Consider the following 13,747-nt stretch of genomic DNA (forward strand, 5'->3'; position numbering starts at 1 on the left):
CCCTCTTCAGAGACTTGGCCCTTAGGGCCAAAACTGAGCAGGGTTTCGGGGTGGCGGTGAGCTTGGACATCCGAAACGCGTTCAACTCCGTGCGATGGTCACACATTTTCGGAGCGCTGGACGCGTTTCGGGTGCCTCCTTACCTCGGGCGGATGATCCGGTCGTACTTTCGCGATCGGGTCATCTACTACGAGAGAAACAGACCTGTTACGGGTGGCGTCCCGCAAGGGTCAGTTCTCGGGCCTCTGCTGTGGAACATCGCATATGACGCGGTGTTCCGCGTTCCGCTACCACCGCACGTGCACGTCGTCTGCTAAGCGGACGACACGCTGGTGGTGGCGGAAGGCGCCTCGTCCGAGGAGGCTGGATCCCGAGCGAACTGCGCGCTCAGCGCAGTCACCGCCTGGATCCAGCAGGAGGGGAGTGGACTGAGCCTCGCCCTAGACAAGACCGAAGCGGTCTTGTTCACGGGCAGGTACAATTTCACTCCTCCACGGCTCGGCGTGCTGGGGGTGGAGATCCTACTTAAGGACTTCATGACTTATCTGGGCTTTGTCATAGACAAATGTTTAAAGTTCGGGCCGCACATTACTCATGCGGCCCAGCGAGCCCAGAAAGTCATGAATTGCCTGACGGGGGACTCATGCCCAATCTGGGAGGGCCGAGAGAGATGCGGCGCAGACTTTTAGTTAGCGTCGTACACTCGGTTCTCCTGTACGGGTCCCCGGTTTGGGCGGATACTCTTGAGTATTCGTCCAAAAACCGTGAAGCACTGCTCAGGGTGCAGAAGCGGGCGGCGATCCGGACAGTTTCGGCGTACCGAACGGTGTCCGGAGTGGCGGCGGGTATCCTGTCGTCAATGCCAAAGAGAACAATTCCGATATATATCCACCTTATAATTTTATTAGAGAAGCAAAAACACGGTGCTATTCCCCAAAAGAAGCGGTTAAAATTACAGGATCTCTTGCTGAAATTAATCTTCAAGAACTTCTTGATCACACGGTTGTTCGTATAATACAATGCCAGTGTAGTGTAGTTGATAGTTTTTCTGACAAAAATATTTCTTCTATGACTTTGGTCATAAAATGGGATTTCGATGGCAGTACAGGTCATAGTGAATATAAGCAAATATGTACCTATGATTTTAATGACTCACAAATACTCTTAACATCAATAGTACCCATTCAATTATTTGTAAATATATCTAATTCAAACAAAAAAATAATATGACAAAATCCTCGCTCGTCCTCTACAAGGTATTGTGACTAATTCGAATTCAGTTTAAAAAAGAAACGACAGAAGTACATTTAAATGAAAAAGAATACATTGAAAATCAAATTAAAGAATTAAAACCAATAAAATTATCAATAAATAACTATAATTTAGATATTTTACATGATATGCAACTTACAATGATCGATGGAAAAGTTTGTAATGCGATTACATCCACTACTTCTACACAAAGATATTATATTTATTAGGCTACAACAACCGAAATCATTCAAATCGAAAAAGTTATGAATAAGGAGGTAGACCCAACGACACTTCGTATTGACCTTTCAACTTTGCATGCCTGGATTAGGTTTTTTGAAAATTTTTTACACGTTTCTTATCGTCTAGATATAAAACAGTGGCAAGTAAGAGGTGAAGATAAAGCCAAACTTTCAGCCAGAAAAAAAATAATCCAAGAAGTCTTTTGAATTTTCCATGGTTGATTTTTGGGGTAAATTCTAACCCTTGCGACATACGTGTCACCAATGGATTTTATTTTGGTGTCACTTAGGTGGTTGCCTTACCGGGCTAATGAGCCCACCTACCCATGATCACTCGAATGCTACCGCTTATTCGCCCATTTTCTCAGATAGAGTGGCTTATATCACGACTACCCTACATATCTGTACGGTTAACAAGCGTCCGAGTGGCTCGCTGTCCGCGACCGCTTATTCGTCAGTCTCCGAAAGGACTGCTTATTTCGCGGCTAACCTGTATATCTACATGCCGTTCCTCTATCCGCAATCTGAGGACGCGCCCGATTCCTTGAACAAGGGAACACGGGAGGCGGCGGCATATTAATCCAACAAATCCCAATTATAACTATGTGACGTGAATGCCTTTAGTTATAGAGAGCCCCCCTTCCTTGACTAACGTAAGTATTAAAACAGTAGATCAGTGGTTTACCCCTACGTAGAAGGGGAGGTGATGTGTAACCATACTTATCATAAGGTGATCATTATTATTACATTAAAGTGAAAATACTTATAATAAATATGTACAATATTTTACTATTTCATAAAAATTCAGTTATTTTGTAATTAAAAAGAAAATTTTATCAAATTCTTTTTGATTATTAATGTGTAATAGTTATTGTATACACATACTCTATTACATATATTTGTGAAATATTTAGAAATCGCCTGTTTAAAATTAATTATTATGACTGCAAGGGGCCTTTTTATATAATTCGGCCTGTAACAACAACATGGTTTACCACTTACATAACGACTAGCTATAGTAGCAAGGGTCGTCACCACCTAGGCGAGGTGTCACACCTATCAGATATGATTACCGGACCATAGGTGGAATTTAATTTTAAGTTAATTAAAAGTATAATCTAAATTAATATGTCGTTATATGTATAAATTACTATAATACCTCGTGGTTTATTAAACACAATTATGACAATCAAAGTTGTATGTGGTTGATATGTAAAACATACCGTAGTCCGTGTCTAGATTAAGAAACAGGGATAAAATACACGCGAGTAATTAAGTTACTCGCACAATAAAATAAATATTACAGTTGAAATTAATAAGGAAATTAAATTAAATTGTTAAAAAAAAGAAAATTAAGTTAAACATGGACAAAAATGCGAATGCATCAAAAACCATGTCTACAAATAAAATAAAATATTTAAACAAAAAAACAAATAATATTACAAACATCACGGACAGTATTGGAACACATCCGTTAATGTTAATTGGAAATTAATGAAGAACACCAGGAGCGGCCTGGACACTAGCGTTGGCTAGAAGAAAAGGGAAACACGTGCTCTCCACACATAATCAAAATTAAGTTAATTTACGATAAAATAAAAATGAAATAAAATAATTAATAAAATATAGCTCATTATATAAATATAATATATAAAAGAAAACGATACCCGGTCTCCGAAGAGACCCATCCGATGGTCTGGATGCTTCGCCGAAAAGACCTGGCCGTTCGCCGTTGGCGGCTCTACTCCATCATTAAAAAAAAATGACCAAAAAACAATAAACTTGCACTCTAGCACGGCCAATTACAGAAGAAAGAATGGAGAAGAGCTAACACCGATCTATCGACAATTTTAAATAGATAACGGCCAGTCTTTTTGGAAGGTATCAAAACTGATAAACAATTAGATTTTAATTATATTTCTCTTTTATCGCCTTATCTAGCGGTCAACGGCAAAATAATGAGTGGTTGACATCGCTATGTCAGGAAAAGGTTCTTTCGAGCGATAAAATAAATAAGTAGACATAACAAAAAATCATAAACGGGTATCTTCGAATTTATGACGTTACATGATTTTAAAATGAAATTACTTAAGTCATGAAGGAAAGGGTTAGTATGCGGATATAGCATATTTAGTGCAGGTTCAGCGGTGGCTGTCGTAGGAGAAGGTCGTGTTTTCACGACGCTCCTAGTAATTTTAGTTTTTGCTGGTGTTATACTCAACAGTTTTTTGATATTTTTATATCAAACGACTCAAAAAAGTGCGTACTCGGACTGGTGTCGTTTTGGAGTCAGTCCGACCAAATTTGACCGAGTTTTTAGACTTTTAGTTTTTACGTGGTGTTGTATTGGACTTCATTTTAGTTGAGAATATACAAAACAGGTGTTATTTCAGCAAACGAGTGGCAAATGCCAACGACATAGCCGCCATTAGGTGTACGTCCGCCATATTGTTGGATTGTACATTACAATTGGACTTCGTCGATTTTTTGCTATTTACCCCACCCCCCGGAAATTTTGCGAGTGCCTAGTACACTCAATAATGTAGCTAGAGTGGCCAGACTGGTGGCGAACGCTAGGAGGTGCTCAGGCAAGTTTCCTCCGAAAAGTGGTTTTATAACCCCCCAACTCTTATTTTTGTAATCGGCATTTAAAGTTAGGAACTTAGTTCTTTTGCCAACAATTTTGGTTATGAGTACTCTAATTGGTACGCCTACACTAGAGGGGTATAAATTCCATTCCGAGGGATTTTGGTCAATTTTGGGCCGATTGGCCCCAAAGTTGGTGGACACTATTAGCACGAAGTACGTAATCTGGTGGAAATCAGACGTCTTTCTGATCATCGGAAGGATATTATGGGCATTAGAGGCAGCTTACAAAAAGTTACTATGAAGGTGCACACCATGCATAGGGTAGACGGACACATAGATAGTCAATAAAGGCATCCATGACAAGTAGCAGAGTGAAACAGTCTCATGGGCACGGATCACAAGTTACTAGCAGGTCAGTGACGGAGGAGGCCGGGAAGAATCCCAGAATGAATAAGTCGAAGCCGGTAAGACACAAACAACATGCAGTGATGGTGAAAACGGGGACTATGTCATATATAGAAACCCTGAAGAAGGTTAGAGCTGCCCCGGAGCTCAAAGAATACAGGGAGGAAATTGTATCGATGCGAAAGTCAGAGGCGGGCCACCTTTTAGTAATGATGAACAGGGGCTCGACTAACCTAGAAAGGATTAATGAGATGTTGAGCCAAGCTGTAGGTGACAGCGGCAATGTATCCACTCTAAGACATACAGCTAAAGTAGGAATTTTTGGTCTTGACGGAGTAACGACAATGGAGGAGGTAGCGGAATCGTTTACACTTGCAACTGGATCAATTGGGGAAGTTAAGGTATCACTGAGGGATACAACTACGGGTCAGATAATGGCCATAATGACAGTTGAAGTCGAAGCGGCTAATAGAGCCGCTGAAGTTGGTCGCATAAGAGTAGGATATGTGTATTGCAAGATGCGTCTTTGGAAGGACAACAAACGGTGCTTGCAGGAGGCCACGAAACACGAGAATGTCAAGGGGTAGACAGGTCCTAGTGTTGCCGAGGGTGTGGACAAATAGGTAACTTTGTTAAAGAATGTCGGGAGTCCACTGGATTTCGGTAGGCGTTCCAGGAGCTATTGTAGAAGGAGAGTCTCACGACCGTCCAATGATCAAAATTTTATTTCATCAAATAAATGTAGGGAGGGGCAGAGTAGCGCAAGAGCTGATGTTACACAAAGTGGCGGAACAAGGAATGCAAGTAGAAATAATAAGCAAACAGTACAAAAATGCTGGTGAAGACAGAGGGTAGTATAGCCACATCAAACAGATCAGCGATATACATTGCTTATAGAGTGGCGGTAGAAGAGGTAGGTCCTACAGAAGATGGCTTCAGATAGGTGAGAATGCAGGGTGTCATAATATACAGTATTTATTGCTCACCGAATGTTCTGATAGAGGAGTACATATTGCTATTGGACAAAATAACAGAGAGCGTGAGAGTAGCAGGTAAGCCGGTGGTCTTGGATGGAGATTTTAATGCCAAGAAACCGGAATGGGGCTGAACATACTCAGATCCCATTGGGAATGTTTTGGCGGACGTCATATCGTTTTTGAATCTCGTGGTCTGCAATGAGGGGAAAATGCCAACTTTTGTGAGGGCGCCACAGGAATTCATTATAGATGTCACCTTGGTCTCAAGAATGCTGCGGCACAGAACTACTAATTGAAAAGTTTTGGACGTAGAGACGGCGAGCGATCACAGGTATATTCAATTTGATTTAGCAACAAGAGAACCGAGATTGGATCGCCCGCAGGATATGGGTTGGTGTTGGAAAAAATTCAACCAGGTTGAATTTTCTAGAAAACAGCACTCCTGTTTACTATAGTAGTGAGGGTATTGCAGCAGGTTCTCGCGAAGCGCTAGCAGTTAACTAATAGCGGCTTGTGACACGTCTATGCCACGTAAGTTCTACTATGGAGGCAAAAGACCAGCGCATTGGTGGACACAGGAGATAGCGAAGCTGCGCANAAGTTGGATTCACCATTTGAGCGACGAGTGTTTAATTCTGTACGTAGGTTTTGAAAGTATTCACGCTGCTTTGGAGTTTTGTCACTTGTGATTCTTACTTCATTGAAAGTCTGATTAGATTTTAAATGACGAGATGAACCCAGAATTTTAAAAACATCTGAAGCCGTATTGAATGTGGCTTTAAGGGGACGAGTTTTTACGTTCGACTTTCCAAGTCTATGGACTGTAACTGGTTTTATGTTAAGATTTAGATTTTGAAGGATAAGATTTACAGTTGATGTATCTGAGTTATTAGTATTGTCTGGTATTTCAGGTACATTGAACAAAATAATGTTTTTTGAACGTGCCTGGCGATCAATAAAATCGGAAAAAATGTCATCATTAAGAGTAGTACGATTTATTTCAAGAATTTCAATCCGTTTCGTTAGAGTGTTTAAATTATTTCGAAGTAGATTATTTTCTTCTTTGATAGAGATAAGTTGTAAAGATAATTCAGATAATTTTTTTTCAAAAGAGTCTAATTTCTCATTTTGTTTGTTAACGAGGTCGATAAGTTTAGATTGTCCAGAAGAGAGTGATTCAATTTTTGTTAAAATTAAATTAATATTAGTTGAGTTTGTAGAAGTAAGGGAAGGAGAGACTGGTTGAGGTGTAGTTAGTATAGGGCTCTTAGGTTTTCCTACACAGCTTTTACAAGACCAGATTTTTTTACCATTTTTTAGTTGATCAACTTCTTCTTGCTTAAGTGAAACGCATTTTTGATGGAATAGGCTATTACATGTAGTGCATGTAATACAATCGGTTTGACCACGTTTCAAGATTAGTGAACAAATAACACATGAAGCCATTATAAAAGATCGGAAATCGATTACAAACTATCAGAACGAGATAAGAGAGCGAACACAACGAACATATGTGTATACACAATGACTTACAAAGAACATATATTACATATATTTGTGAAATATTTAGAAATCGCCTGTTTAAAATTAATTATTATGACTGCAAGGGGCCTTTTTATATAATTCGGCCTGTAACAACAACATGGTTTACCACTTACATAACGACTAGCTATAGTAGCAAGGGTCGTCACCACCTAGGCGAGGTGTCACACCTATCAGATATGATTACCGGACCATAGGTGGAATTTAATTTTAAGTTAATTAAAAGTATAATCTAAGTTAATATGTNATTTAATTTTAAGTTAATTAAAAGTATAATCTAAATTAATATGTCGTTATATGTATAAATTACTATAATACCTCGTGGTTTATTAAACACAATTATGACAATCAAAGTTGTATGTGGTTGATATGTAAAACATACCGTAGTCCGTGTCTAGATTAAGAAACAGGGATAAAATACACGCGAGTAATTAAGTTACTCGCACAATAAAATAAATATTACAGTTGAAATTAATAAGGAAATTAAATTAAATTGTTAAAAAAAAGAAAATTAAGTTAAACATGGACAAAAATGCGAATGCATCAAAAACCATGTCTACAAATAAAATAAAATATTTAAACAAAAAAACAAATAATATTACAAACATCACGGACAGTATTGGAACACATCCGTTAATGTTAATTGGAAATTAATGAAGAACACCAGGAGCGGCCTGGACACTAGCGTTGGCTAGAAGAAAAGGGAAACACGTGCTCTCCACACATAATCAAAATTAAGTTAATTTACGATAAAATAAAAATGAAATAAAATAATTAATAAAATATAGCTCATTATATAAATATAATATATAAAAGAAAACGATACCCGGTCTCCGAAGAGACCCATCCGATGGTCTGGATGCTTCGCCGAAAAGACCTGGCCGTTCGCCGTTGGCGGCTCTACTCCATCATTAAAAAAAAATGACCAAAAAACAATAAACTTGCACTCTAGCACGGCCAATTACAGAAGAAAGAATGGAGAAGAGCTAACACCGATCTATCGACAATTTTAAATAGATAACGGCCAGTCTTTTTGGAAGGTATCAAAACTGATAAACAATTAGATTTTAATTATATTTCTCTTTTATCGCCTTATCTAGCGGTCAACGGCAAAATAATGAGTGGTTGACATCGCTATGTCAGGAAAAGGTTCTTTCGAGCGATAAAATAAATAAGTAGACATAACAAAAAATCATAAACGGGTATCTTCGAATTTATGACGTTACATGATTTTAAAATGAAATTACTTAAGTCATGAAGGAAAGGGTTAGTATGCGGATATAGCATATTTAGTGCAGGTTCAGCGGTGGCTGTCGTAGGAGAAGGTCGTGTTTTCACGACGCTCCTAGTAATTTTAGTTTTTGCTGGTGTTATACTCAACAGTTTTTTGATATTTTTATATCAAACGACTCAAAAAAGTGCGTACTCGGACTGGTGTCGTTTTGGAGTCAGTCCGACCAAATTTGACCGAGTTTTTAGACTTTTAGTTTTTACGTGGTGTTGTATTGGACTTCATTTTAGTTGAGAATATACAAAACAGGTGTTATTTCAGCAAACGAGTGGCAAATGCCAACGACATAGCCGCCATTAGGTGTACGTCCGCCATATTGTTGGATTGTACATTACAATTGGACTTCGTCGATTTTTTGCTATTTACCCCACCCCCCGGAAATTTTGCGAGTGCCTAGTACACTCAATAATGTAGCTAGAGTGGCCAGACTGGTGGCGAACGCTAGGAGGTGCTCAGGCAAGTTTCCTCCGAAAAGTGGTTTTATAACCCCCCAACTCTTATTTTTGTAATCGGCATTTAAAGTTAGGAACTTAGTTCTTTTGCCAACAATTTTGGTTATGAGTACTCTAATTGGTACGCCTACACTAGAGGGGTATAAATTCCATTCCGAGGGATTTTGGTCAATTTTGGGCCGATTGGCCCCAAAGTTGGTGGACACTATTAGCACGAAGTACGTAATCTGGTGGAAATCAGACGTCTTTCTGATCATCGGAAGGATATTATGGGCATTAGAGGCAGCTTACAAAAAGTTACTATGAAGGTGCACACCATGCATAGGGTAGACGGACACATAGATAGTCAATAAAGGCATCCATGACAAGTAGCAGAGTGAAACAGTCTCATGGGCACGGATCACAAGTTACTAGCAGGTCAGTGACGGAGGAGGCCGGGAAGAATCCCAGAATGAATAAGTCGAAGCCGGTAAGACACAAACAACATGCAGTGATGGTGAAAACGGGGACTATGTCATATATAGAAACCCTGAAGAAGGTTAGAGCTGCCCCGGAGCTCAAAGAATACAGGGAGGAAATTGTATCGATGCGAAAGTCAGAGGCGGGCCACCTTTTAGTAATGATGAACAGGGGCTCGACTAACCTAGAAAGGATTAATGAGATGTTGAGCCAAGCTGTAGGTGACAGCGGCAATGTATCCACTCTAAGACATACAGCTAAAGTAGGAATTTTTGGTCTTGACGGAGTAACGACAATGGAGGAGGTAGCGGAATCGTTTACACTTGCAACTGGATCAATTGGGGAAGTTAAGGTATCACTGAGGGATACAACTACGGGTCAGATAATGGCCATAATGACAGTTGAAGTCGAAGCGGCTAATAGAGCCGCTGAAGTTGGTCGCATAAGAGTAGGATATGTGTATTGCAAGATGCGTCTTTGGAAGGACAACAAACGGTGCTTGCAGGAGGCCACGAAACACGAGAATGTCAAGGGGTAGACAGGTCCTAGTGTTGCCGAGGGTGTGGACAAATAGGTAACTTTGTTAAAGAATGTCGGGAGTCCACTGGATTTCGGTAGGCGTTCCAGGAGCTATTGTAGAAGGAGAGTCTCACGACCGTCCAATGATCAAAATTTTATTTCATCAAATAAATGTAGGGAGGGGCAGAGTAGCGCAAGAGCTGATGTTACACAAAGTGGCGGAACAAGGAATGCAAGTAGAAATAATAAGCAAACAGTACAAAAATGCTGGTGAAGACAGAGGGTAGTATAGCCACATCAAACAGATCAGCGATATACATTGCTTATAGAGTGGCGGTAGAAGAGGTAGGTCCTACAGAAGATGGCTTCAGATAGGTGAGAATGCAGGGTGTCATAATATACAGTATTTATTGCTCACCGAATGTTCTGATAGAGGAGTACATATTGCTATTGGACAAAATAACAGAGAGCGTGAGAGTAGCAGGTAAGCCGGTGGTCTTGGATGGAGATTTTAATGCCAAGAAACCGGAATGGGGCTGAACATACTCAGATCCCATTGGGAATGTTTTGGCGGACGTCATATCGTTTTTGAATCTCGTGGTCTGCAATGAGGGGAAAATGCCAACTTTTGTGAGGGCGCCACAGGAATTCATTATAGATGTCACCTTGGTCTCAAGAATGCTGCGGCACAGAACTACTAATTGAAAAGTTTTGGACGTAGAGACGGCGAGCGATCACAGGTATATTCAATTTGATTTAGCAACAAGAGAACCGAGATTGGATCGCCCGCAGGATATGGGTTGGTGTTGGAAAAAATTCAACCAGGTTGAATTTTCTAGAAAACAGCACTCCTGTTTACTATAGTAGTGAGGGTATTGCAGCAGGTTTTCGCGAAGCGCTAGCAGTTAACTAATAGCGGCTTGTGACACGTCTATGCCACGTAAGTTCTACTATGGAGGCAAAAGACCAGCGCATTGGTGGACACAGGAGATAGCGAAGCTGCGCATTGAGTCATTACATTTTTAACTTTATTATGCTATAATTTATTGAAAGTGTATGAATGAATACAATTTCCCATAATACAGAGGGGGTTCAAATCTAAAAAATGCATATAGAACTTTTTCGACTTAACTTTTGGAAGTGTTCTGAAAAGTTTGACACTTTTATATATATCTTAAATTAAAGCTATTATAATTTACTTTATTATGAAAAACCCAGCACATTGGGATCACGGCACAGTATGGACGTGGCAAGTTGAGACAAGTATAGATGATATCTCACAGTGATTAAAATCAATATCATAAGAAACGCTTCGATGCAAATCTGTAGATAATGTTTAATTCTAAGAAATTGGTGGATAATTACAAAAACATCAACTATTTCCTTAATTATATACAGATTAGTAATTCTTAGATTCAAAAATATAATATAAAATTACATATTATATATTATATAATTGTTATATTGAATAGTTTTCAAATTGTTATTGATTTTGATTTTTAATATGTTTAAAGTAATCATTTTTAACCTACTTTAGCCCTTTAAAGTGAAAGTTTATAATAAAAAAAAAAACGGTAGCACAATGGGGTAACGGCACAGTATGGACGTGGCATAGTTGGGACAAGTATAGATGATATCTGACAGTGATTAAAATCACAATCATAAGAAATGCTTCGATGCAAATCTGTAGATAGCGTTAAATTTTAAGAGACTGGTAGATTATTTTCAAAAGCAACCATAACTCTTATTCCCTTAATTTTATCCCGATTTATAATTATAATATATGAATACATAATAATTATAGTAATTATATTTAATATGACATTGATATTCAATAAAATTGTAATTTTTACGTTGATATTGTAAAAATAAAAAGGAGTTTATATTCATATAATTTTAACGCGTATAAAAATTTAAAGGGATTGATGCAATAAAATTTAATAAAAAAATTTTGTTACTTATGAATAAATACACTAGACTACAAGGAACATTCATCAGAAACAAAAATATACTTTTCTAAATCAACTTTTCGCGATGTTTTCAAATGTGCAATTAAACTTTATCTATTACTTCTAAGTTTTAATATTATTACTTATTATTAAAAAACCCAGCACAGGGGGGTCGCGGCACAGTGGTGACGTGACATATTTGGACCAAGTATAATGATATCTGACAGTGATTAAAATCACTATCATAAAAAACGCTTCGATGCAAATCTTTAGATAGTGTTTAATTTTAAAAAATTGGTGGATTAATCCAAAAGCTACATGATCTGCTAGTTCATTATTAATATCCCAAATTAAGATAAAGTATGTCGAATGAAAAAGGGATTATTAAAAAATATTATTTCTTATAAAAAAATAATGTTGATCCATACACTTTTAAATATGTCATAGCATTATAAAGTTAAAAATGTAAAAAATAAAATCGAGAATTTTCAATACTAAATACAAAAATCGAATTTTTTTTATAAACTTTGATGTCTGTATTCACCATGAAGATAAAATAAAGTCCGAAATTTTTTTTACCATAATAAAGTATATTACAGTAGCTTTAATTTAAGATATATATAAAAGTGTCAGACCTTCCGGAACACTTTCAAAATTTAAGTTGAAAAAGTTCTACTTTCTACATGCATTTTTTAGATTTGAACCCCCCTTGTATATAGGGAAATGGTCCGATTTAAAAAAACAGTATGTCAAATGAAAGATGTATATAAATACTACTCCTCATGAAAAAATTGTACTGATCCATACATTTTTCAAAAAGTTATAGCATAATAAAGTTAAAAATGTAAAATACAAAATCGAAAATTTTCACACAAAAATAGCATTCGGTAGCCGTTTTCACCATGAAGACAAGTCCAGAGGTCAAATTTTTTTTTTTCAAATTAAAGTACATTACATTAGCTTTAATTTAAGATATATATAAAAGTGTCAGACCTTCCGGAACATTTTCAAAAGTTAAGTTGAAAAAGTTATTTTTTTGTGAAAAAGTTGTCATTTTAAATCCCCCCTGTGGGCAGATAAAGGGTCAAATTTACAAAAAAAATATACCAAATGATAAATAAAGACATCAAGCACCTATAAAAAAAGAATTATATTGATATGTATATTTTTAAAAAAGTTACGGCAGTTTTTAGTAAAAAAAATTGAAAATATGTCGACGTATCGTTGAAAGAAATCTGTTCGGTCAGAGCTGAGAAAAAGTGGTAAAAAAAAAAAAAAAAAAAACACATAGTAAAACCAATACCTTCTCAGCTTCGCATCGAAACTAACATATTATTTTGTTTTTGTTAATATTTCAATAAGTTATGGTTGTTTAAAATACAAAAAACATCACGTTAGGAGATGCTTTTTTTTACAAATATTACATTTTTTGTTTAATTTCAGTGATATTTTACTCATAGATGATAAGGTGTCTAGACAAATTTTTTTTTTCATTTTATAGTACATGACATAACCTTTGATTTGATATATGTCTAAATGACGCATTATTTCCGGAACACTTTCAAAAATTAATTTGAAAAAGTTAGTTTTTGTAAAAAAGTTACTATTTTAAATTCTCCCCCTGTGAGCAGGTTAAATGTTAAATTGTCAAAAAAATGATATCAGATGAAAGGGAAATATCTATGGTTTTAATATAAAAAAATTTTAAATTGTTTTGTTGATTTTTGAAAAAGTTATGAAAGTTTTAAAAAAAAAAAGTGAAAAAAATGACAAAATTTACCGATAATTGTAATTTTTTTGAAGATATCCCCCATTTGCGGGGAACGAGGGAAAATTTATAAATTATTTAGGGGTAATGTCTTCAACTAGATACGATTTGTGATCTTTTGACGTATTGTTGAAAGAAATCGGTCCAGTGAGAGCTGAAAAAAAGTGGCAACAGAAAAAAAAAAAAAAACACATCATGGTAAAATTATTACCTTTTTAGCTTCGCATCGAAGCTAAAAAAAAATTCGGACTTTATTTTGTCTTCGCGGTGAAAACAGACATCAAAATTGATAAAAAAAAAATA

This window comes from Daktulosphaira vitifoliae, unplaced genomic scaffold, assembly GCF_025091365.1.
Source record: "Daktulosphaira vitifoliae isolate Bord-2020 unplaced genomic scaffold, ASM2509136v1 Scaffold_2, whole genome shotgun sequence".
NCBI classification, from domain to species: Eukaryota; Metazoa; Arthropoda; class Insecta; order Hemiptera; family Phylloxeridae; genus Daktulosphaira; species Daktulosphaira vitifoliae.